At 38.0% G+C, this 22,098-nt stretch overlaps 1 long non-coding RNA gene across 2 annotated transcripts; it reads right to left on the bottom strand.

The window, feature by feature from the left end:
• Positions 1 to 4,526: 4,526 nt before the first annotated feature.
• LOC140695938 (uncharacterized) lies at positions 4,527 to 21,498 on the bottom strand. Of its 2 annotated transcripts, XR_012071788.1 has the most exons (5): positions 21,357 to 21,498; positions 17,321 to 17,449; positions 15,287 to 16,353; positions 5,412 to 5,490; positions 4,527 to 5,294 (listed from the first exon to the last, which is right to left on the bottom strand). It is a non-coding gene; the product is annotated as an uncharacterized lncRNA (long non-coding RNA). The 2 variants fall into 2 exon arrangements; XR_012071787.1 differs by lacking the exons at positions 4,527 to 5,294; positions 5,412 to 5,490 and having other exon boundaries at positions 14,389 to 16,353.
• Between the last annotated feature and the right edge of the window lie 600 nt (positions 21,499 to 22,098).

Genomic DNA, 22,098 nt, shown 5'->3' with positions numbered 1-22,098 from the left:
AAGCCACTGGAACAAGGCAGGGCCCGCCCCCAGGAAGGGGGCGTGGCCACGGCGCCCGCTCCAAGGACCCCGGGTCAGGCTGCCCTCCGCGCCGCCTGAAGAAACGCAGCCCCACTGTGATTGGATGAGACAATGCACTATAATAAGATGAATGTAATAATGGCCGCATCTTTTCAAATACAGAATATGGACGTTTTCATTTTCACAGCTATGAATTTGGTTTTCCAAAATCTGGTTCCCAAAACTAATTTCTAAATGTTACAGCAGGGGGTCGGGGCAGTAATGGAAAGAAATGATTTATTTCATATATTCTTTTGATATGGTATATTACATTAATAGACTTTCTTCTGTTGAACCATTCTTGCAAACCTGGGATGAATCCCACTTGGTCACGGTGTATAATCCTTTTCATATGGTGCAGGATTCAGTGTGCTAGTATTGAGGATTCTTGCATCTAAACGAGAAATATCAGTCTATAGTTTTCTTGTACCATTTTGTCTGGCTTTGGTCTTAAAGGATGCGTTGGGAAGTGTTCCTGCCTCATCTGTTTTCTTGAAGAGATTGTGTACAGTGGTGTCAGTGTTTCTTTAAATATTTGTTGGAATTCTCCTGTGAAACTATTTGGGCCTGGAGATTTCCTATTTTGGGAGCTTCTAAATTCCAAGTTCAATTTTTTTAGTGGTTATAGGACATTCAGGTAGTCTATTTTACCTTAGTTGACTTTTGGTAGTTTGTGGTTTTCAAAGAATTGGTCCTTCCAATTTAGTTATTCATTTATTAATTCTTTTGTTTTTCAATTATAAAATTTTATTGAGAAATATATATATTTGTATTTGTATTTTCTCATATAATATTCACAGATGTGATTTTGGTGAGTTAAGAATCATAATGTCAGTATTTAACAGAACCATGCAGCTCCTCACTTGCTAGCTCTGAGTTTTTAGTTATGGACTTGGTACAGTTAAGATAATCCAGCTGTTGGACTACAGAACAAAGCTAAACCTTTTGCTTCAACTGAATTTCAAGTAAATAACTATACTCCATTGGATATGGGAAGCAGCAAGGGTATATTGCTCACAAAACCCAGGAGAGACAGGGAAATGTTCACATGAGAAGCACTAAAGAATTTGAACCATCCTAGTTTGCAATCCCAATTCTGCCACTTATAAACTATGCAATAGTGGGGTAGTTAATATCTCTAAGCTTTTTTCTTTGTCTGTAAGATGGAAATAATAATAGTGCCCATCTTACAAGGTTGTAAAGATTAAATGAATCAGATACATAAAATCTCTCAATATATAATATGCACATATATTTATAATTAGTGTAACTCTTTAAATTGGGTGTGCCTGAGTAATGCCACTAAAATTGCTTCTCTTTGTTCTCACTCCAAATTTTCCCTACTGCCTTTTTTTACCTTTCTCAATCACATGCTTTTCTGGGAACTTTAACTGAAAACAGGAAGGCTATGGCACATGACTCACCACCATCAATATCTTGTGAATGACAAAACCAGCTAATCATATTATTTTAGTCATAATAACTCCACTTTCTTAATTCTTATTTCAGGGTCTGCCTCTTCCAGGAATCTTTCCCCAGTGAATACCCATCATTCTCGTGCAGAATCCGTCATTATACCATCCCTCCATTCATGTATTTGACAATCATTTATTGAGCATGTGTTATATATGAGGAACATTTTCCCTCTAAGATTTTTGCTTCCTCAAATTCAATGACCTTCACCTCTATTCTACTTCAGCTACTCACCATCAATCAGATCTTCACTACCTGTGAAATCTTTAAATTTCAATGTTCTTTTCTCTAACCACAATTTTCTGTAACTTCCAATTCTCTTGAAAATTACCTACCAAGACTGCCCTTCCTTTTTATAACCTAATTAGGCCTTCTGGCTCCTTTGACTTTCCCACTTTGTCTTAGTTTATCAATTTCCTTTGGTTTTTTCTTCTATATTCAACCTGGACCTAGTGCTGAAATTATCCTTTTAACAACACTCTCAAATTCTTTCTCTTATGCTTCTGTAGGACCTATTCAGTAAAATGACAATGATGAATTTATTTTAAAATACTTCTCATCCATACTTATATGTGGGGGCATGGAGCACTGCTGAAATAAACCAAAAACTCATTTTATGAGTGCATGTTGCAGTACAAGTGATAATCATTATGGCTGGTGTAATACTCAGCTCCAGTCAGACCTTCAGTGTTGCCCTTTACATCTTCCTCTCAGTCTATAAACATAATAAAGTTTCTTCCAAAACAACTATTAGTCAACCCTTTCTTGATCTCTGTTGCTACTATTCAGTTTTCTATCTGAATTTTTCAGATGGGTAATATACATTCAGTATCTCTGTTTTCTGACTTCACATTCACTCTGTAACTGACAGCAATCTAGCTTTTATCTCCATGTTCCATCAAATAGCTCTTATACATATTACCAGTTATCTGCTAAATACCAGTGGGTACTGCCTCCCACCCCTAGTTTGTGTCTTACTAGATACCAATCCTGCATTTAATATTGTCGATCAAGCTCCCCATCCTGAAATATCAAAACTCTTGGTTTCTGAGAAGTTACACATTTAACACCTTTATTGTGATATACTTCCTTGGTTTCTGTGACAGTACAGAGTTTTAAAAATAAACTTTATTGGGATATAGTTGTCTTAGAGTAAAATGCCCTCATTTGTGAACAGTGTACTACTCTCTGAGTATGACAAACATGCACCCTCCTGTATTACCACCATAATCAAGATATAGAATATTTCTTTCATTCCCCAAAGTTCCCTCTTGCCCCTTTTCAGTCAGTCCTCTCTCCCTCCCCAGCCAGCTGCTGATCTGCTTTTATAGATCACTATAGATCAGATTTTCCTTTAAAATATTTCATATAAAATAAATTGTAGAGTATTTACTCTTTTATGTGTGGTGTCTTTCACCTAGCATGACGTTTTTGAGATTCCTTGATGTCGTTTGGTGTATCAATAGTTCATCCCTTTTTATAGCTGTGTAGTATTCCATAGTATGGATGTACCTTAGTTTGTTTACCCATTCAGGAGCTGTGGAGCATTCAAGTTGTTTCCAGTTTTGGGCTATCACAAGTAAAGGTACTGTGAACATTCAAGTGGCCATATCCTCTTACTAGTTCTCCTGCCTCTGACTGCTTCTGCTCTGTTTCCTTTTGATCTCTCTTTTTGAGCCCCTGAATGTCGATATTGTCTAGACTTATGTTTTAGCCCCAGAGTTATTCTTACTCTGTAAGTTTTACATTGGCATTCTCATCTATTTTCACCATTTAAATTCCCACCTGTATGGTGATTACTTCCAAATCTATGCCTTGTGTGGCTAAATGCTAGACATCCATCTAAATTCAGTTCTAGTGTCAGCCCCTCCAGGATGTTTCCCTTTATACTACAGTTGGTCAGGTGCCCTTCCTCTGAGTTTCTAAAATAACCAGTTACATCCACCATTACTCTTTGCGATATTTCTTGTAAAACCATAATACTTATGTGTCTGTCTTCCCAGCTAGGTTGTGAGCTCTCTGAAAGTAGCATTCAAGGTTCATTCATCTTTGTATTTTCAGTGACTAGCATAGTGCCTGGTGCTTATAGGTACTTATTAAATGCCTATCTGGGTGATCAAATAATGATATGTACCCTTCCTAAGAAGTTAGGAATGAGAGACATAATACCCTTGCCATTCCCTAAGTTTTCTGGCCCGAGCATTGATTTCATTATCATTATCTGTTTGGGTTGGGAGTAAGTCATGATCCAGTCATTCCTGGGTGGATGTAGAGTTTATACAACCAGCAGTGCAATGAGATCTCTCTCAGCAAAAAAGTATCCAGATGTTTCCATCACTAAGGTAAGTCCTTGATAAGCTGCCAGATCTTTTGTTTCCCCACTCAAATGTTATTGAGCCTCTGTAATGAGTCAGGACTTATGCATGGCTTTGGGAACTCTAAGATGAACAACATATAGTCCTCATCCCAAGCAGTCTTTCAGTTCTGTTTTCCTTGATACTTTGATGCTCCCTCTGCATCTACATTTGTCATGGGATTAAAATCAAAAGAAAATTGTAGGAGAATTCCAAATTGAATATTGCTGTGAAATGAGAAGAACAGAAGTGTTTTAGAAAAAGTTAGCCTGGTGGCATGATTGACACTATCTCCGTCTTTATGGGTATAATGCTCCATTGTACATCCATCTAAGATGTAGTGTGATACGGTGAAAAGTACCTGAGTTTTAGAGCCAGCACACCTGGGTTTGAATGCTGTCTCTGCTACTTAATTGACTGTGTGACATCAGGTAGGCAAACTCAGTGAGCTGTATATTTTCAAATTACAAAATGGAAATAATGGTATCTATGTCTAGGGCAGTTTTGGAAGTTAAATGAGATGGTGGTCTCTATAAAGAGCCAGAAGTATTGTAAACATTCAATACTTGTTAGTCCCTAAACCCAAAGACCACCCACCTCCCTCCCAGTCTCTCTCAGCAATTGACAGTTTTACTTTTTTAAAATTTTTTTAATTGAAGTATAGTCAGTTTACAATGTTGTGCCAATTTCTGATGTACAGCATAAAGTTTCAGTCATGCATATATATATATACATATATTCATTTTCATATTTTTTTCATTGTAAGTTACTGCAAGATATTGGATATAGTTCCTTGTGTTATACAATAGGACCTTGTTGTTGATCTGTTTTATATATAGTAGTTAGTATCAGCAAATCCCAAACTCCTAGTTTATCCCTTCCCACCTCCTTCCCCCTGGTACCCATAAGTTTGTTTTCTATGTGACAGTTTCACTTTTTAATAATAGTCCAGTTCTATAACAAGTATGTTTCTTTAAAACTTAAAAACTTTGAAAACATCAACCCCTCTGTGAGAAAGCAATCAGCTTTTTGCCAGCACGAATCATGGAAGAGGATGCTACACGCCTCACCCCCACACCCTATCCTTCAGTGACTGAGTGGGTGATCACTGTGCCGGAAAGGTCCACTGTGTGCTTGAGGTTTAGGGAGAGAATCTGTCAATATGAACTCGTTGATGTCTACTTATTTCAGTTTTTAAAAAAAGAAAATGTCACCCATGTAAACATACTCAGTACACTTTTCCCAGTGAGATATGTCCATTTCAAAGATGGAAGACAGCAAGCTTGTCAGTCTTGTCAGTTTATAAGCTTTGGAAGAGAAACGTGGAGCCATTTAGCTGACAGTTTCAGGAAAACAAATCTTCAAATCTTGAATTCTCAGGCTTTAGTGGCAGCTTTGTGTGCTCACCTGAAATAGATTTACAAATGAAAGGATGACACCTTGGAAATGGTGGCCCCTCTTAGCAGCTCAATCAATCAGGGCAGACTGGTGGCCCTAGCCTGTTGGGACAGAGAGCAAACTTACATTGTGTTCAGTCTTTACCTTCTCCTCCTCCACTCGGTCACCCACTTTCCTTTGCTCTCTCCCCAGCCATCCAAATGTGCTTTCAGGAAAGAAAGACTGCAGTTATTTAGATCTTAGTGTGAACTTAAATCAAGTTGATTACCTCTTCTAGGGCTATTTTAAAATTAGTTCTTACATTGACATTCAGTAAGTATTGCATAAGAGAATTATATCAGGCACTCTGCTAGGTGCTGGAATAGAGACACAGTCCCTGGCATCATGGAGGTTACAGTTTCAAGGGGGAGACAGACACTTTTTAACCTCAAAAAATATATATATATAGTTACATACTTTGATAAATTCAGTGAAGACAAAAATGCAGGGTGCTCTGAGAAAATTTAATAGAAGGGCCTAAGACTGGGAGGTCTGGGGAAATACCCATGGACAAGATCATGTAAGCTGAGATGTGAAGGAAAGTAGGGAATCAGGCTAAGGTGCTAGGGGATGGAGTCAAGGCTGAGTGTTGCAGGCAGGATTAGCAGGTGCAAAGGACCTGTGGTGGGAAGGGGCTTAGAACTTTCACTGAACAGAGAGTAAGCTAGTGAGCCTGGAAGGCTTTACTTTTAAGGAACAGGAGGCTCCTGAATAACACTGAAGTTGGAATCTTGTCTTTGGCTTCTTATTCTCCCCTATGATATATGAGTCTCATCTCCCTATATACATTTTCCCCCAATATAGTCTATTAGGATTATATTTTTCTGAATATAGTCTATTATTTCAGTTAGGCCTGGTTGATATCAGATTGTACATGAAGGCCTTTTTACAATGCTTCCTATATGAAAACACTGTGAAAAATATGACAACCTTTGATCCTCAATCAGTCCAATGTCAGATACTATAACGACCCCACTCATCTTACAGAAGAGGAAACCAAGGTTCAGAAATTAAATGACTTGCCCAAGTTAAAAGGAATTCTTGTTTAGCACCAAGGTTGTTTTTTCCACCTCTCTGCAATAATGTCTGCTCTGAATTGGAATTTAATTTTGAAGCCAAATTTAATCCAGTTAGGCCTCTATGTAACAATAAATAAGAATGCTCTTTCAGTTCATAGAACTTAAAAGAGTAGTCTTAGTCTTTCAGTGGTTAATATTTTATTGGTGAAGCAATGACTGAACTAATGTGTATTAAGAGAATGCTGTGAATCTCTTTCTACTTTGTAAATAAGTTCATTCATTTCATTTCTTTAGATTCCACGTATAAGTGATATCATATGGTATTTATCTTTCTTTTCCTGACTTACTTCACTTAATATAACTTCAATTAAAAACTAAAAAAAAAAAAAAGAAAGAAAAAACAAACAAAATGCTGACCTGGCAGATTTATAATTCTATGAAATTGTCAGTGAAGATGTGACAAGACCTCATTTAAAATGTTAATTATCCCTAAAGAATTATGCTTTAGTATCGTGCAAAACCCTGAAGAACACTTTCTGCAACCAGATTAAGTTTGTTTGCTAACTCATTCGTTAGAAGAGTACATATTCAGCTGAAACATAAATTAAAGCTGTTATGTGAAGATACTGGTGATGTGAGCCTACTGCTGTGTTCTGGGTGTTTGTGTCCCTCTAAAATTTATATGTTGAAATGCTAATGCCCAATATGATGCTATTAGGAGATGGGGCCTTTTGGTGATGCTTAGATCATCAGCGCAGAGCCCTTATGAATGCAATGTATGCCCTTATAAAACAGGCCCCTGAGAGCTGGTTCCCCCTTTCACTGTAATGAGGATATAATGAGAAATCTGCATACAGAAGAGGGCCCTCACCAGAGGATGCTGGCACCCTGATCTTGGACTTCCAGACTCTACAACTGTGAAAAGTAAAATTTTGTTGTTTATAAAGCCACCCAGTTTGTGGCATTTTCATTATAGCAGCCTAAATTGACTAAGATAACTACCATTGAAATTTCACTGGTCTGGTCACACACATATTCACATAGGTGAATATGTCACATAGTCAGGGCACAAATTGACTAATTCAAGGTTTTTAAAAACCTGGCCATAATGGGTAGGGTTTGATGGAGCAGTATGGTTATGTTACAGGAGTGCGAGGGCCATGACTGGAAGGCAGGGTTGGGTCTTTTCAAGTGTTAGTGGATTAGGGCGGGCTGGAAAAGCAGAGACTATGGTGGTACTAAGGACAGTGATCACCAGAAGAACAGCGAGTGGGAAAGGCTGGGGTATAGCTAAGGAGCAGAGATTAGATGGAGAAATGGCATTGGTAGAAACCAAGGCTTGAATTTTAAAATAACTCTTAAGTGGATCTTAATGTCACAGTAGCGTTTTACAGGTTATCTCAGCCAAAGTTTGCAAACTGGCTGTCTGTAGGACAGATCCAATTCAAGGTATGTTTTGTCTGGCCTACACAGTGTTATAAATCAGTTGCTACCGTTAAATACAAAGTGGGAGGGTTTGCATACAAATCTGGATAATCCAGTATTTTTGAAGAATCAGAAGGTTTGGCAGAATGGGACTTGTGTTCTCTCAAAGCAACAGTCTGTTGGAGAAGTGATCTCAGTGGTGGCTGTTCTCTTTCTTTTTTATTTTAATTAATTAATTTTTTTATTGAAGTATAGTCAGTTACACTGTGTCAGTTTCTGGTGTACAGCATAATGTCCCATGCATGTACGTGTAATGTCATGCATATACATACATATATTCGTTTTCATGTTCTCTTTAAAAGAAACTAGAGCTCTCCAGTTTACCTCACCTCCCACCACTCTATTGTTCATCTGAGTCTAATGCAGGGCATCAATTGCTGTAGTCCTCCCTCTTGCTCAGACTTACTTTTCTCACAGAAGACACATTTATGTGATCTGATTTACATTGTCTGCCTGCCCCTTTTAGGCATTTGAACTTGGGTCCCCTGGATCTAGGGGAAATCCTCTATTTTAGAGACATTAAGGTCCAAGGAGAACAAGTGACTTGCCTATGGTCTCACAGATTGTAAAAAACCTGAACTAAATCCTGACTTCTAGTTCATTGTACTTGTTTTTCCTACATCCCATTGTGCAGATAGGCATGTGTATTACATTGTGGTCTTTTAACTAGGAAAAGTTAGGTCTTCCCTCATCAGTGATTTCTCCTTTCTTCTTCCTCCTTTGAACAGGGAAGGAAAAATCTGTTCTCAGTTATATAGATTATAATAGTTTGTCAGGGTGAGTCTTATTTATTTATGTATGCCCTGTTATCCATGAACAGCCCAGAGCTCTCTCAGGAAGAACCCTAGTTCCTTATGACAGAGTAAGCTATAGCAAGGGTTTGAAAAGAGACTGGGTCATTGACGCATCTATAATTACCTGCATTGGCTTTGTGCTTCTCAGCCCTGCTGGCTTCTGACACCCAGATCTTAATAGCTGTGATTTTGACCAGAGTTCTGATACTACCCCTTGTGAAAGCCCTGGGCAAATTATTTCCTTCCCTGTTTCTCCTATTAATACTTCTAAAAATAATGATTCGCTATTAAAAATTCTGTAAGATCTATTCTCATTTCCTCAAATTGAGCCTGCATACATTTTCAGGATAAATAGAAATATCTTAATACAATTCACGTTTCATATCTATTCTCATTCGCTGTTAATTCACCCAAGTTGATTCACCAAGTTGATTCAACAAAGCAGAGCAGAGAGTTAAAGGGAAAATTTTAATTTGCTCCCAGTTATCAAATTCAGCTGTCTACATATGTACCAGTAATGGTTAATATTTCAAATTACATAGATTTGGATTTTGAGGTCCAATTAATTCTTGAGTGTCCGTTAGTTTTATATCAACAATGAAACAAATGTGAAATTTAAATTGTCAGCACTCCTTCTCAACTTGGGAATCTATAAAGGCTTGGGATTTAGAACTTCAATCCAAAAGCTTGTATTGCTGTTCCGAACAATTTGGGTCCTGGGAGCAGAGACTGGATGAAAGACCCTTAGTAGGCATCAGGCAAGAGAGAATCTGCTAACATTTAGTGTATGAATTTATCTCATTTTATTTCTATATAAAGGATTTTACTGCCAAAAGTGTGTATGAATTTATATAGCTTCTAATCACAGTAGGAGAATATGAAATTGGCATATATCTGGGAAGCTACGGGTTCTTGCAGAAATTTGTGAAATGGAAAACAGAAACTCTCATTCCATTTAACTTAAATACAATAACTTACATAAACATAACAGTGCCTGTGCTCATAAAGTGGCTGCTAATCAATGAGCCAGTCAATTCAAAATGTATTAGCCAATTCATATTGGATTTCACATCCTGGATATTGACATTAAACATTGCTCTTTTAAATTGTCTACTGCTAAACCAAATGACAAATTAGCTATAGATTTAGAATAATGGAATTTAGGTTGCTAGTCACAGAATTTCTCAATTCCTTGGGGAAGAGTTCATATTTTCAAAAAGAAAGCTTGAAAAATACTAAAAGAGTAATGAAAATAGTGAATATCATCTTTCCAATAGAGAGCTGGTTAAAAAAGAACTCTACATATCTGAAATTTCAGAGATTGCTTTGACATCAAGATAATTATGGTGTATTTGGTCCAGTCTCCTGTCTCTGACTCTTAACCTCATAGACTGACCATAAAACAGAATACTTTTCTTTTTTTGCTCTACCTGAGTTTTGTTTGAATTGTACTGTTTCCTGAAATGAAAATTGATCAAATATGGAGATGCTGACTTATCTTTCTCCTTATGTGTGCATGCAGACACACACACACACACACACACGCACACACACACACAATTAGTAGAGAATTAGGCTTGAAAATTGGTTGGCTTTTTGCATTTAAAGGTTTGTTAGTAGGCTTATCAATAAAGGTATTCAGAAAGAGAAGTACCACTGCCCACAATGATGTTTAGTTGTTACCCCAAGGCAAGACCCAAGATCAGGTGACCTCTTGAAAAAATGAGGCAAGAGATTTTTCTCTTCAGGTCATCATGTATCTCCCTTTGGAAAGGAAAGTGATTTGATATATTGGAAGATCACAGTGAGGTCCAATATCCCGATATCAGACATATTCAGGGTAGGTTAGCAACATTCACATGATTTCCTGTATATTTCAGCTGTTAATTTGGGACATTAAGACCCCATTCATGATTTTGCTAGTGTTGTTGGTAACTGCAAGTTGACTCATTTTTAAAATAACAAAAAAGGTAAGTGATAATATTAAAGAATAATGCCACCATTATGAGATAATCATTATTAACACTTCGGTTTACTTCCTTCCAAATTTTTTTCTATGTGTATGTTTTTGTGTGCGTGTGTGTGTATACATAGAGCATTTTAAGAAAAATTTGGATTATTGTCTATGTAGGTTTGTGTCCTGGTATTTTTATTTAAGAGTACAAATAACTGTACAGATTTTCCCGTGGCATAGGCAAACATGTTTTTGACAGCTGCATAATGTTTCGTGACCATACTTTATTTTGCAGCTCTCTTATTATTGGAGATTTAGGTTGTATTCAATTTATCAGCATTATAAATAATGATGCAATGAAGTTCATGTACATAAATTTTTGTCCACAAATGATTACTTTCTCAGGATACATTTTTGGAAGAAATATTGCTGGGTTAAGGGTATGGACGATTTTAAGGCTTTAGATATATGAAGCCTTGTTGCCCTTGAGAAACATCCTTTGGTTTAAACCTAGTCCCAGCAGTGTCTTTTCTATGCACTCTGTCCAGCGCTAGAATGTGAGTATGTATACAGCACACACACACACACATATACACACACACACAAATAATCTGTGTCAGTGTGGGAAAGTGTGGTAGGCAAAAGTAATGTTTTATTACTTTGGTATCTTGTTAGTCATTTTTCTTATCCACTGGGACATTTAATTTTGGGTAAATTCTCCATCCCTAAAGATGGCTCCTATGGAAACAGCCAAGCATGGATTTTCTTGAATGAAGAGTCTCACTGCCTAACTCTTTAATTTGTGCCTAGAAGTGTTAGGTAGTTAAGGGTTGGGTTGATAATAAAAGCTGTGATCTATGGAACCATTAATGTATGTTAGGTATTTTAAGTTACAGTTAACCCTGAACAACACAGGTTTGAACTGCGAGGGTCCACTAGTACAGTTTTTTTCAGTGGTAAATACTACAGTCCTACACCACTGCCATCGTTTGAATCTGAGGATGTGGAAATGCAGATATGGAGGAACCGTGGATCCTGACGGCCATCTGTAAGCTACACACATGGAGTTTTGACTGTATGGGGGGTTGGCACTCCTTATCCCCATGTTGTTCAAGGGACAACTGTATTTGTAACTTCACCATGCCATGTCAAAAGACTTTCCTCATTACACTAATGAGGAAAATAAGACTCAGTAACTGACTGTACTCCAATTAAAAAAAAAAAGAAAATAAGGCTCAGGAAGCCAGGTGTTATAATGGCCTAAAAATATAGATGTTAGAGTCAAATAAGCCTATAAATTAGCTGTACAGTTTACTGGCTGTATAACTGTGTAAACACGTGTAAAGTATGGACCATTATACCTACCTCAAAGGGTTTTTATGCAGATTAGTGAAATAATGAATTATAACCTGGAACATAATAATGATCAATTAATAGCACTGATTATTGTTTTTTTTTAAATCTTAATAATGATGGAGATTAAATTTGCTTGGAATTTACATTACTAGTAACTACTAAATCTGAGATTTGAACCCAAAGTATATGCCCCAAGTCCCAGGTTCTTTTTGTCGGTCAGAGCCATTACAGTTCAGCTTGGTGATTTACAGCCAATGAAATAGCAGTTTGAGCCCCAAATACTGTGGAAGATGTCTTTAACTATGCAATTTTCAGCTCTGCTTCTCCCCCTCGGTCTCAGCCTAGACATGTGTCCTAGTAGGATGGCACAGATTCTGAAACAGAACGCTAGAAATGTCATGGCAATTTTTTTTTTTCTTCAGAGGGCTCATTCTTTCCTTCCTTTGTGTTGGGTACCAAAGCTTCAACAACGGTAATTGTATACTGGATGGACCACTATAATTTGATAGCAGTTTTCTTGCGCTGAAAGTGTTCATTCACTTTAACATGTTCTTACAGTGTGTTGGACTCAGAATCCCATACTGTTAAGTATGTGATTAAATGTGTGAGACTTTAGAGATTTTACAGTCCAAGGTCTAACCCCCTGTGAGAAAGTTCTCTACAGTATCCCCAACAGGTAGGTAATCCAGCTCAGAAGCTCACTACCACATGCAGGAGCACATTTACAGGAGCACATAAAAATGAGACTAGAACGGACCTTGGAGATTGTATGGTGTATCACCTTCTCTTCCCTAAAGTGATAAAAATCATTTTATTGAGGGGAAAACCCATAACTACAGGCCATATTTCTAGTAGGACTTATGTGTACATTTGCCCAGGCAACAATGTAGATTCTGTCCCCCTTTTATTGTACAACATGATGGACCTCATATCCAGTCTTCATTAGGTCCTGCTTTATTTTTTACCCCACCTCCTCTTATAATGTTGGCCATCCTCTTTTGGATATTGTTCTGTAACATTCCACCTTAAAATGCAGTTCCCTGAATTTAACATAACATTGGTGAAGTTGGTTCACCAGAATAAAGAAACATTATGACCTATTGTTGTTGTTCTCTTAGAGGAATCGACACTTTCATTACAGCAGGCTAATTCAGCATTTGCTTCTTGTCAGCCAGATCACATTTTAATGTCAGTCAGTCTTTTAGTACACTAAAAGTCCTAGGTTCTTTTTTAAGTGACTTTTAATCAGGTCTCCCTGTCTAAGTAAGCTCAAGCTGCCATATCAAAATACCATATACTGAGTGGATTAAGCAACAGAAATTTATTTTCTTACAGTTGTGGAGGCCAGACATCGATCAAGGTGCCAGTATGGTCAGTGTCTGGTAAGACTCTCTTCCTGGCTTATAGATGGCAGCCTTCTCACTGTGTCCTTACATGGCAAAGAGAGAGGGAGGAGGCAAGCTCTTTGGTATCTTTTCCTATAGGGGCACTAATCCCATCACAAGGGTCCCAGCCTCATGACCTCATCTAAACCCAATGATGTCCCAAGGGCTCCATCTCCAAATAACGTTACAGTGGGAGTTAGGGCTTCAGCATATGAATTTTGGCGGCACAATACATCATATGAAGTAGTTTTATGAACCTTGATATTGGACTGTATTTTATATAATTAAATCAATTAATTTAACCTTGGTAATTTCACTTCCTTCCTTCTTGAACTGGATGAAATCACCTGAGCCTGGAGATTTAAACTTAGTTTTAGTAAACTTAGTGCTCTCTCATGATGACCTCCCTGATCATTGGGTTTTAATTTCCTTTCCCCAGTTTTTGTTCTACCTTTTCTAGGTGGGAAACCACTCTACTTGAGACAGAGGTTTATTCTGTAGTCCACTTAGCTGAATCTAAATTACCATACAAATACGAGGCTACTCAATTAATTCTTCCTACTATATGACTGAAATTCTCCTTCACCAGAGCATAAGTTATGTTCTCCTGTTAACAATGTCAAGGAATGGTAAGAGAGATTCTTGTTACACAGAGTACAAATGTACATTTCTTTTTAACCAATGAAGATCAAGAGAGAGCTGAACCTTTTATGCTATCAAAGGTCCTGATGCAAAATTGGAGCTGTTGACATGCAATAAACCCATAAATAGCCATGTAGAGGTTAAGGCACACTTTTATCTTGTTTTCTGTAAATTGGTCTATCACTTTCCTCACGCCTTTAATTGGTGAAATGATATTGACCACTTACAAGCCTTCTTTGTTTCTAGCCTGGTTCCAAAGATTGTTTTTTACTTCAGAATCTTTGTGTCAATAATCATTTCCTATGTGCTATGTTATTTTAAATGCAGAACATTTAAAAAAAAAAGACAGTCATGCATCAACACCCACATGCATGTGCATGGATGTGTGTGCATACACAGCATACACAGGCACACACAAACACATATTAGTTAGATTTTTTAAATTTATTTTTTATTTTTTTAATGCTTTTTATTGATTTATAATCATTTTACAATGTTGTGTCAAATTCCAGTGTTCAGCACAATTTTTCAGTCATTCATGGACATATACACACTCATTGTCGCATTTTTTTCTCTGTGATTTATCATAACATTTTGTGTATATTTCCCTGTGCTATACAGTGTAATCTTGTTTATCTATTCTACAATTTTGAAATCCCTTTAATGCATTATGAACAAATGGAGATGCATTATGTAATGTTGGTATTCTGGGAGACCTGGATTCAAGAAGGATAAATCAATACTTCATGCATATGTAAGTTCTTCCTTTCAAGAAGCTCAAAGCCTTGTTTTCTTCTTCACGTGAACCAAGTTAAAACAACCCCAAAACTCTTGACTGAAAACTTCATTTTCTTTTAATAAGTTTGTATAAATATCAGATAATCTTTCCGTCAAAGTCCTGGTAAGCAGTTCTGCGTATTTCACTCTAGTTGTGCATATAGAATGTCTAGGATGCTAGCGAGTGTTCAGGTTTTTGAATGCATAATCATATTTCCACATGCAGCCCAGAGGAAAAGTAATTTTGTTGAATGCCCCTTGTGTTCCTTTTTTCTGTGCACGTGTGCTATATATACTAGGATTTTGAAAAATGTAAGGAACAGTAACACTCCACCTATCCACCTATCAGATTTCTAGCAAAAACAATCACCCGGGGCACAACTGAAAGCCCGAATTAAATGAATCACCTGAAAACAGCAAGTAATGAAAAAACCATCTGTTTTCTGAGCCTGGGTCTTGTACTCTTAGAAGAGTAGTACTGTATAGAAAATTAAAGTTATCATTTTACTTAGCTTGGTGATTTGGTTTCCCCTGAAAATATTATACCTACCTTGCCTTGGGAATGTACAGCCATTTAATTTATTTCTATTTTTTAATTGTTTTTTTGGTACAGCCATGTTAGCAATCTTAGCCAATGCTGGTCAGAACGTATGTCCACAGCTGTGAAAACTGATAGCAAACTGCACAGAAGAGAGAACAAATGAACATTTCAAAAGAACATCAGACCGTAGTCAGTAGTTGACCACAGTGATTCGATGATTCATTTAATCATTCAACATATACATATTGAAAGAATATTTTGTGCAAATGGGGCAAAAATAAAGTGTGTGGACATATGAGAGCACTGCTTGTAATGGGGAACAGGAAAACACTGAATGTGACTTAAAAAAAAACCTTTAATGTGCTAAAGGGCACGTTAGGGCAGGAGGCTAGACGGCAATGGTGATACAGTCATAGGTTGGAGTCAGAGTGTGGAGGGCCTTCGATCTAGGAGTTTGAAATTTGCTGGGGGACAATGAGAAGCCACCATCAGAACCTTTTAAGAGTGATGTGGAATTGGAATTTATGTTTTGGAAAATTCACTCTGTGGACACATGAGGTATGAGGGGCATATTCTGTTTTGGCTCATGTAAAAAAAAGATCTAACCCTAAACGTGGATGTCTGTCTTATAGAATATTCATACATGTGCTTATATGCATAGATTGTCTTTGAAAGGACGTATAAAAACTGGTAATACCGGATGCCTCCGAGGCAGGAAAATGAGGATCTGTGACTCCAGCTTTGTTTGGGTGGGAGAGACTTTTTACTGCCTACCCTTTACACTGATTTTCACGAGGTGTCTTAGCCCTCGTTCTCTGGAAGCAGAGCCCAAGGCTAGATTAACGTGCTGATGCTTTATTTGGGAGGGCAAGTCCAGGGATTTGCAGGTGAAGAACAGAAGGTCCAGGAGAGGCACGGAGCAGTGCGAGGCAGTGAATTCCGGAGCTGGTGTCTGTTTCACTGCAGGCACTGTGTAGAAACATGGCAGGTGGTTCACAGCAGGTGTGTTTGTTCAGCACCACTGTTGCTGGACTTTTCTGGACAGCTTGGAAAGAGAACCTACTTCTTGGAGCAATCTTCAAGAGGGAGGAGGGAGGAGGGAGAAGGGAGAGGGAGTTTACTTGCTTAAGTCACTTACTGGTCAAGTTTACCTCATGGAGAGCTAACATCCAGTCCTTCCAAGTTGCATCATCCAGCCACTCAGGGACTACTCAGGAAGCCAGGTTACACAGCTGGGTGTGGCATTTCATTCGTGTCCAGCAATGGAGAAGTGGCTTACTGTATTTAGGCTTGGACTATGATATACGATGGGTAGACAGGTCTGGGACTTGAACTTGGATTCTGGCCAGCTCAGTGAACTCTACAAAGGAGGTGGCTGTACTGTCCAGGAGGTGGGCCAAACATATTTGGAAAGCAGGATCTTTTAAAATTTTTTTTTATTAAAGTGTAGTTGATTTACAATGTGTTAATTTCTGGTGTACAGTATAGTGATTCAGTTTTATATATATATATATACATATATATATATATTCTTTTTCAGATTACTTTTCATTATAGGTTATTACAGTGGAAAGCAGGCTCTTGATGCCATTTGAAAAATTACACAGGTTCATATCTAAATCACTTTTTTTTAATGTATCTTTTTTAAGAAAAAAAGCTACTGGGAAAAACCAGCATGCTGCTTCTTGTAGCAATGTGAAAGGTGATTTGAAGAAAGAATGGAGGTGAGGAGTCTAGTTAGGGGGGAATATTGTGATTGTTTCAGTGACAACAGATTAAAGCAGTAAAAGTAAGAAGAGAGAAAAGATTCAGAAAGTAGTTTCACTAGGAGTAGGTTGCTGACTGGATGTAAGGAACATGGCAGAAGATGCTAAGAATGACTGTAAGGCTTCTAGGTTAGACTACAGAAAACTGGAGGAAGAACCAGTCGACTAGGTTTGTGAGGGGAGATAATGAGGTAGGCTTGGTCCGTGTTGACTCAGAGGTGGCAGAAAACAGAGACATTCTGATAATGATACTCTATTTGTAGTTAGAAATACATACCTGGAGTTTAAAAGAAGATCGAGGCTGGAGAAACATTTTGGGTCATATGGATAGATGTACACAGTAGGTAAACTTGAGTTGTTTGAGTCTGAAAGAATGGAGGAGATCCTCAAAGGATATTTTCCTTATCTGTTCAAAAGGCAGAGATACATATACTACATTTAGGAATGTATCCATTAAAATGGTTTGCCTTAACACTTAGTAGGTACATTAGCATTATTAAGCAGAAACACAGAAGTCACGCTACTAGTAGTCAGTCATTGTATGTTGGATCCCCATCACGTACAGATCACCATCCTAAGTGCTCTGAGACAATAATACAATAAATGATAGGCAAGATACCTCCCCTAGCTGCTGACAATAGAAGGCAAAGACAAGCTAGATGCATGAAACATAGACATTAACCACCTCGTAAAAGCTACCAAAGACGTTACTAATCAAACTTGTATATCCCCAAGCAACTAAAACATATGCATAGTAACCACAAAGATGTCTTATGTTAAAAAAAATAGAAGTTATTTATTAATCTGAACAGAGTTGTTCTATAATCAGTCTTTGCTCTCTTTAACACATAACAATAATTATACCAATGGTGGTAGTATCTTATTCAATCAGAGATTATCTTTCCTCAGGTCTAGAGGGTCCAAATGAGACCAGTGTATAAAGTAACATTTTTCAGGCCAAATGTACACTGATGGGAAGAACAGACTTTAAGATAATGAACTTTGTTGGTATAGATAATAAATGTGGGTAATTCAAGACTAAGTGATAAGAGCTGATTCTTTTCCTCCTGAATTAAAATGATCATCGTTTATCAAATATTTACTATGTGTTCAACACTCTGTTCAATACTTTAAAGGATTTTATCTTATTAAGCTGTTATAATTACTCCAAGGCAAAAATTATCCCCAGGCAAAAATCATCCCCATTTTACAGTGAGGAAATTGAGACTCAGAAAGGTCAAGCCATTTTCCCAAGGGTATGCAAAAGCGGTGGTAGTCATGGTTAAAACTCTGGTAGCCATTGCTCACACTGTCTGGTGTATTCAGTTTGCTGTTCCTTCCAGAACACAGAGGATTATCCTTCTCCACCTCCTTGAAATTAGAGGAGGCCAGACGACTAGTTCTGCCTGATGTAATGAGATCAAAAGTGACATGTCACTTTCAGGAGGAAGCATTGAAACGCTCAGGCTCAACTCTCCAGTCCTGTCTTCCCACGTTGCAGTGGACCCTGTAGTGTTGTATTAAAATGACAGCATTTAAAGTCGGAGCTTCCATCAGCCTGAATGACAATTATGTGGAGCAGAATCCCTCAACCTGTTGCTCCCTACCCAATGGGCAATGTATATCGGATAAACAACAATAGTGAAAAATAAGCCTTTGCTATTTTACTGAAGCCACTGTGATTTTGGAGTTTGTCGATATCACAGAATAACCTAGCCTATCTTTTTTTTTAACTGTTTTTTTTTTAATTGATTCCAGGAATGAGGCTAAGAGAAACCCTGCTCTATTTTACCATAAATACTATTAATCCACAGATGACTTCTTTGTATACAGAAATGATTGGTTTGAATTTAAATGAGTTGATATTCAGAGTTTCCAACCAGACTCAGATAAAACAATGAAATTATCCAGTGACTGTGGCTAAGTTTTATAGTTGCTACTTAGATTGCCTCAACAGTCTCGTATTTTCAGTCCACCAGATATGAGAAAAAGAGAGTGCTACATTCCACAGTTCTGATGCATACTAGACCCTGAAAGTATATACTTTGCCTTCGCTATTATTGACTTCTTCATTCCTAACCTCATTCCCAAGGAAACTCACCCATTTCCTCCACCAGGTCCGGGGCAAGTGTCTTAAGTCCCTAGCCTCTCTGGATTGACAGTCTACACATTTTTGCTCCATGTTCTGCTCTCTTTCCACTTTGTACTGTTATTTTTTGAATTGGCTGTTCTTATAGCCTAAATAGACCACATAATTATAACTCAAAAAAATTTGTGCCACAAATACTTGGTTTCTCATTATTTTGATTTCGTAAGTAGAATGGTGAGAGTTGGAGAGGTCTCAATTTAGATTTCTTCAGTTAAGCCAAGAGAAATGAGAGTGCCATCAAGGAAAACACCTTCCATATACAGAATCTGCTGGAAATGCATGAACACTAAATCGTTTTACATCATGTACTTGATCTGAAAGCTGCCAGGAAAGAGAAATACATATTTGTCTGGGGATCCAACTTCCTAGTCAAGCTGCCAAAGCAACCTGCAGGCTCAACAGTGCTCACTGGGTCCATGTATTTTTCCACATCCCTGGGGTCTGAATGTGTCAGTGTGTAACTTAGATGGAAGTTGATCCTCAGCTAATTGACAAATTCACCAGGAAGTTCTGGTGCAAAAGTAATCACAGTCCACAAGAATACTGGTGTTGGCCTTGAAGTGTAACATGACATTTTGGGACTAAGCCCAGTTAGAAGCTCCTCTCTTGTTTCTTGAATGCACCTTAAAAAGCATCTTGAGTAATGAAATGAAAATTAAAGTAGCTCTGTGTTCCTGGAACTGAGTTAGGATCAACATTTAAAAATCAAGTTTGTGTCAGCAGACTAGACTTAAATGTGGAAAACTACTTGATTGTGATTCATCTATGTTTGCCTCTGATGAATAAATGTATTATTCTGATGATGACTTCTGGTAGCAATGGTCAGGCTAATTTTCTCTATTAGCCTTCATGCTGTGAACGTATTTATTCTAGCGATGTTTGATATGACTGATAGAAGGTTTCTATGGGCAACACTGTCCAGGGAACAAAAGAATCAAGTCATCTTCCTTGCAAATTTGACTCTAAATGTTAGTGGATCGAACTTTACTTTGTAAGTGTACTGGGCCTAAGTGTCACGTATTGAGAAATAGTTTAAAAATCATGGGAAACAAATATTTCCAGGTAAAATCTTATTTCAGTTAAATACCTGCAAATTCTACCAAAAAAAGTTCTGCTTTTGTCAGGGGAACACTGTGTCTTCATCTCCTTTAAATTTCAGTTTTCCTTACTTCTAGTTTGTTTTTCTAACTCTTCTTCCCTTAAAATACGTTTTAATTGAGTATCATCTTGTAATTCAATCTTGAGGCTCCACTAATGTCAGAATGCCCGAGTGAAGTGTGTGTGTGATTTAGAAACAGCTACAGAATTCAGAGATTGAATTACAGCCAAAGTATTCTTTGGGGGCTCAGTGATGCTATCTGCAACATATTATTCAGGCATATTCATAAGTGATAAGTCATTTTACTATTTGCATAGGATATCTCTTATGCACCACTTCAAATCTCTCAGCCTCACCTCTTATTCCAGCCACATCTGTGGTAATCAGTTCTTGTGACCAGCTTGGCACAGGGGAAACCTGACAGCACTTCACCTCAAGCCTGCACTAAATGTCTCTTGCCTCCTGCCCTGGGCTTCTCTGATACCACACAATGGGTCATGCTGGGAACCTGCTCATTGCTCACACAAATGCAACCTGAAAGTGCTGGGAAATGAATGCTTCCTAGGGTAAGCCTTGACCGACAAGGGATGAAATTCAATGAATAATGTTTTCCCCTTTCTTCTCCTGAGAAGACCATTCTTAGAAACATGTTCTAAGTTTTCTCACAAGAGTCAGCAGGAGCCCACAGCCAGTCGCCTGCAGGAGTGGCCACCTTGCTAAGGCATCCTTGGACTGGATTCTTTCCCTGCCTCTTTCACTCCCACGGTCTCTGGCTCCTGTTCCCTGAATCATAGTTCCAAATGGGTTGTTCTCTGGCTTTAATTTTAGGCTAAGATACTGTATGCCTCAGGAATTAAATTTAGACTAATCCAAATCCCAATCTTTATCACAGCTTACTGACCACATTATTAGAGAAAACATCCTAGGATGCCCCCTTGGAAAGAAATCTATGATTTATCCGTTTGTAGAAGAAAAGGAACTAAATCATGGAAAGAATAAGTTTATTCAAGGTAGATAACTCTAAGGATTATATACAAATGACACAGAATATTGAGGTGCGCATACCAAAAAGAGTCCTTGGTCTCATTCATTCATTCATTTCAATTAATCTTCAGTAAGTGAATACGCGGTGCCAGGCACTCTGCTGGGTGTTAAGACGACAGAGGCAAGTATAGCAGACATGGCCCCTCTCCTCACGGAGCTTCAATCTGTAGATTTTACAGTGGTCAGTCAGATATACATCAGCGCAAGAAATATGCCCAGCAGAGGAAAGCCGCAATTCTTTCTTCAGAACAACCTCTCCTCTCACACCCAAATAACTCCAGAAGCAAATCTATAGGTAAAAGTAGCGGCCACGGAAGGGAGAGTAAGAGTAGTTAGTAGAGTCCAGAGCTCAGCCCAACAACCAATTAAGAAAACTTTCTTCTTACAGTCACTGAAGCAGTTTCCTATTTGGCCTTTCTGTATCATGACTTTACAAATGACTTTTCCAGAGAAGAGCTAAAGGGCCCTGCTCAAGATTTCCTCCCAAAGACGATCTCACCAGACTGTTGTCAACTTTGACCCAGAGAACGTAAGCTGCATGAGGTGTTTATCGTCCACACTAGATTTGCAGTTGGACAGTCAAGGAGGCAATTACTCAAAGAACTGTTTGAAGAAAGGAAAAGAAAAAAACAACAACCTGACTTTTAAGACTTTACATGGTACTCTAGCTATCCAGATTAATTTGGGTCTGGGTTTGAAATACCATCTAAATTATGCATCTTTGCTCTGGGGTTCACTAACACTTTTCTCAAGCTTCAAGGAC

Source organism: Vicugna pacos, chromosome 4 (assembly GCF_048564905.1).
Source record: "Vicugna pacos chromosome 4, VicPac4, whole genome shotgun sequence".
Classification (NCBI taxonomy): Eukaryota; Metazoa; Chordata; class Mammalia; order Artiodactyla; family Camelidae; genus Vicugna; species Vicugna pacos.
The sequence above is the reverse complement of the archived record's forward strand: the minus strand, read 5'-3'. Positions and strand labels throughout refer to the sequence as shown.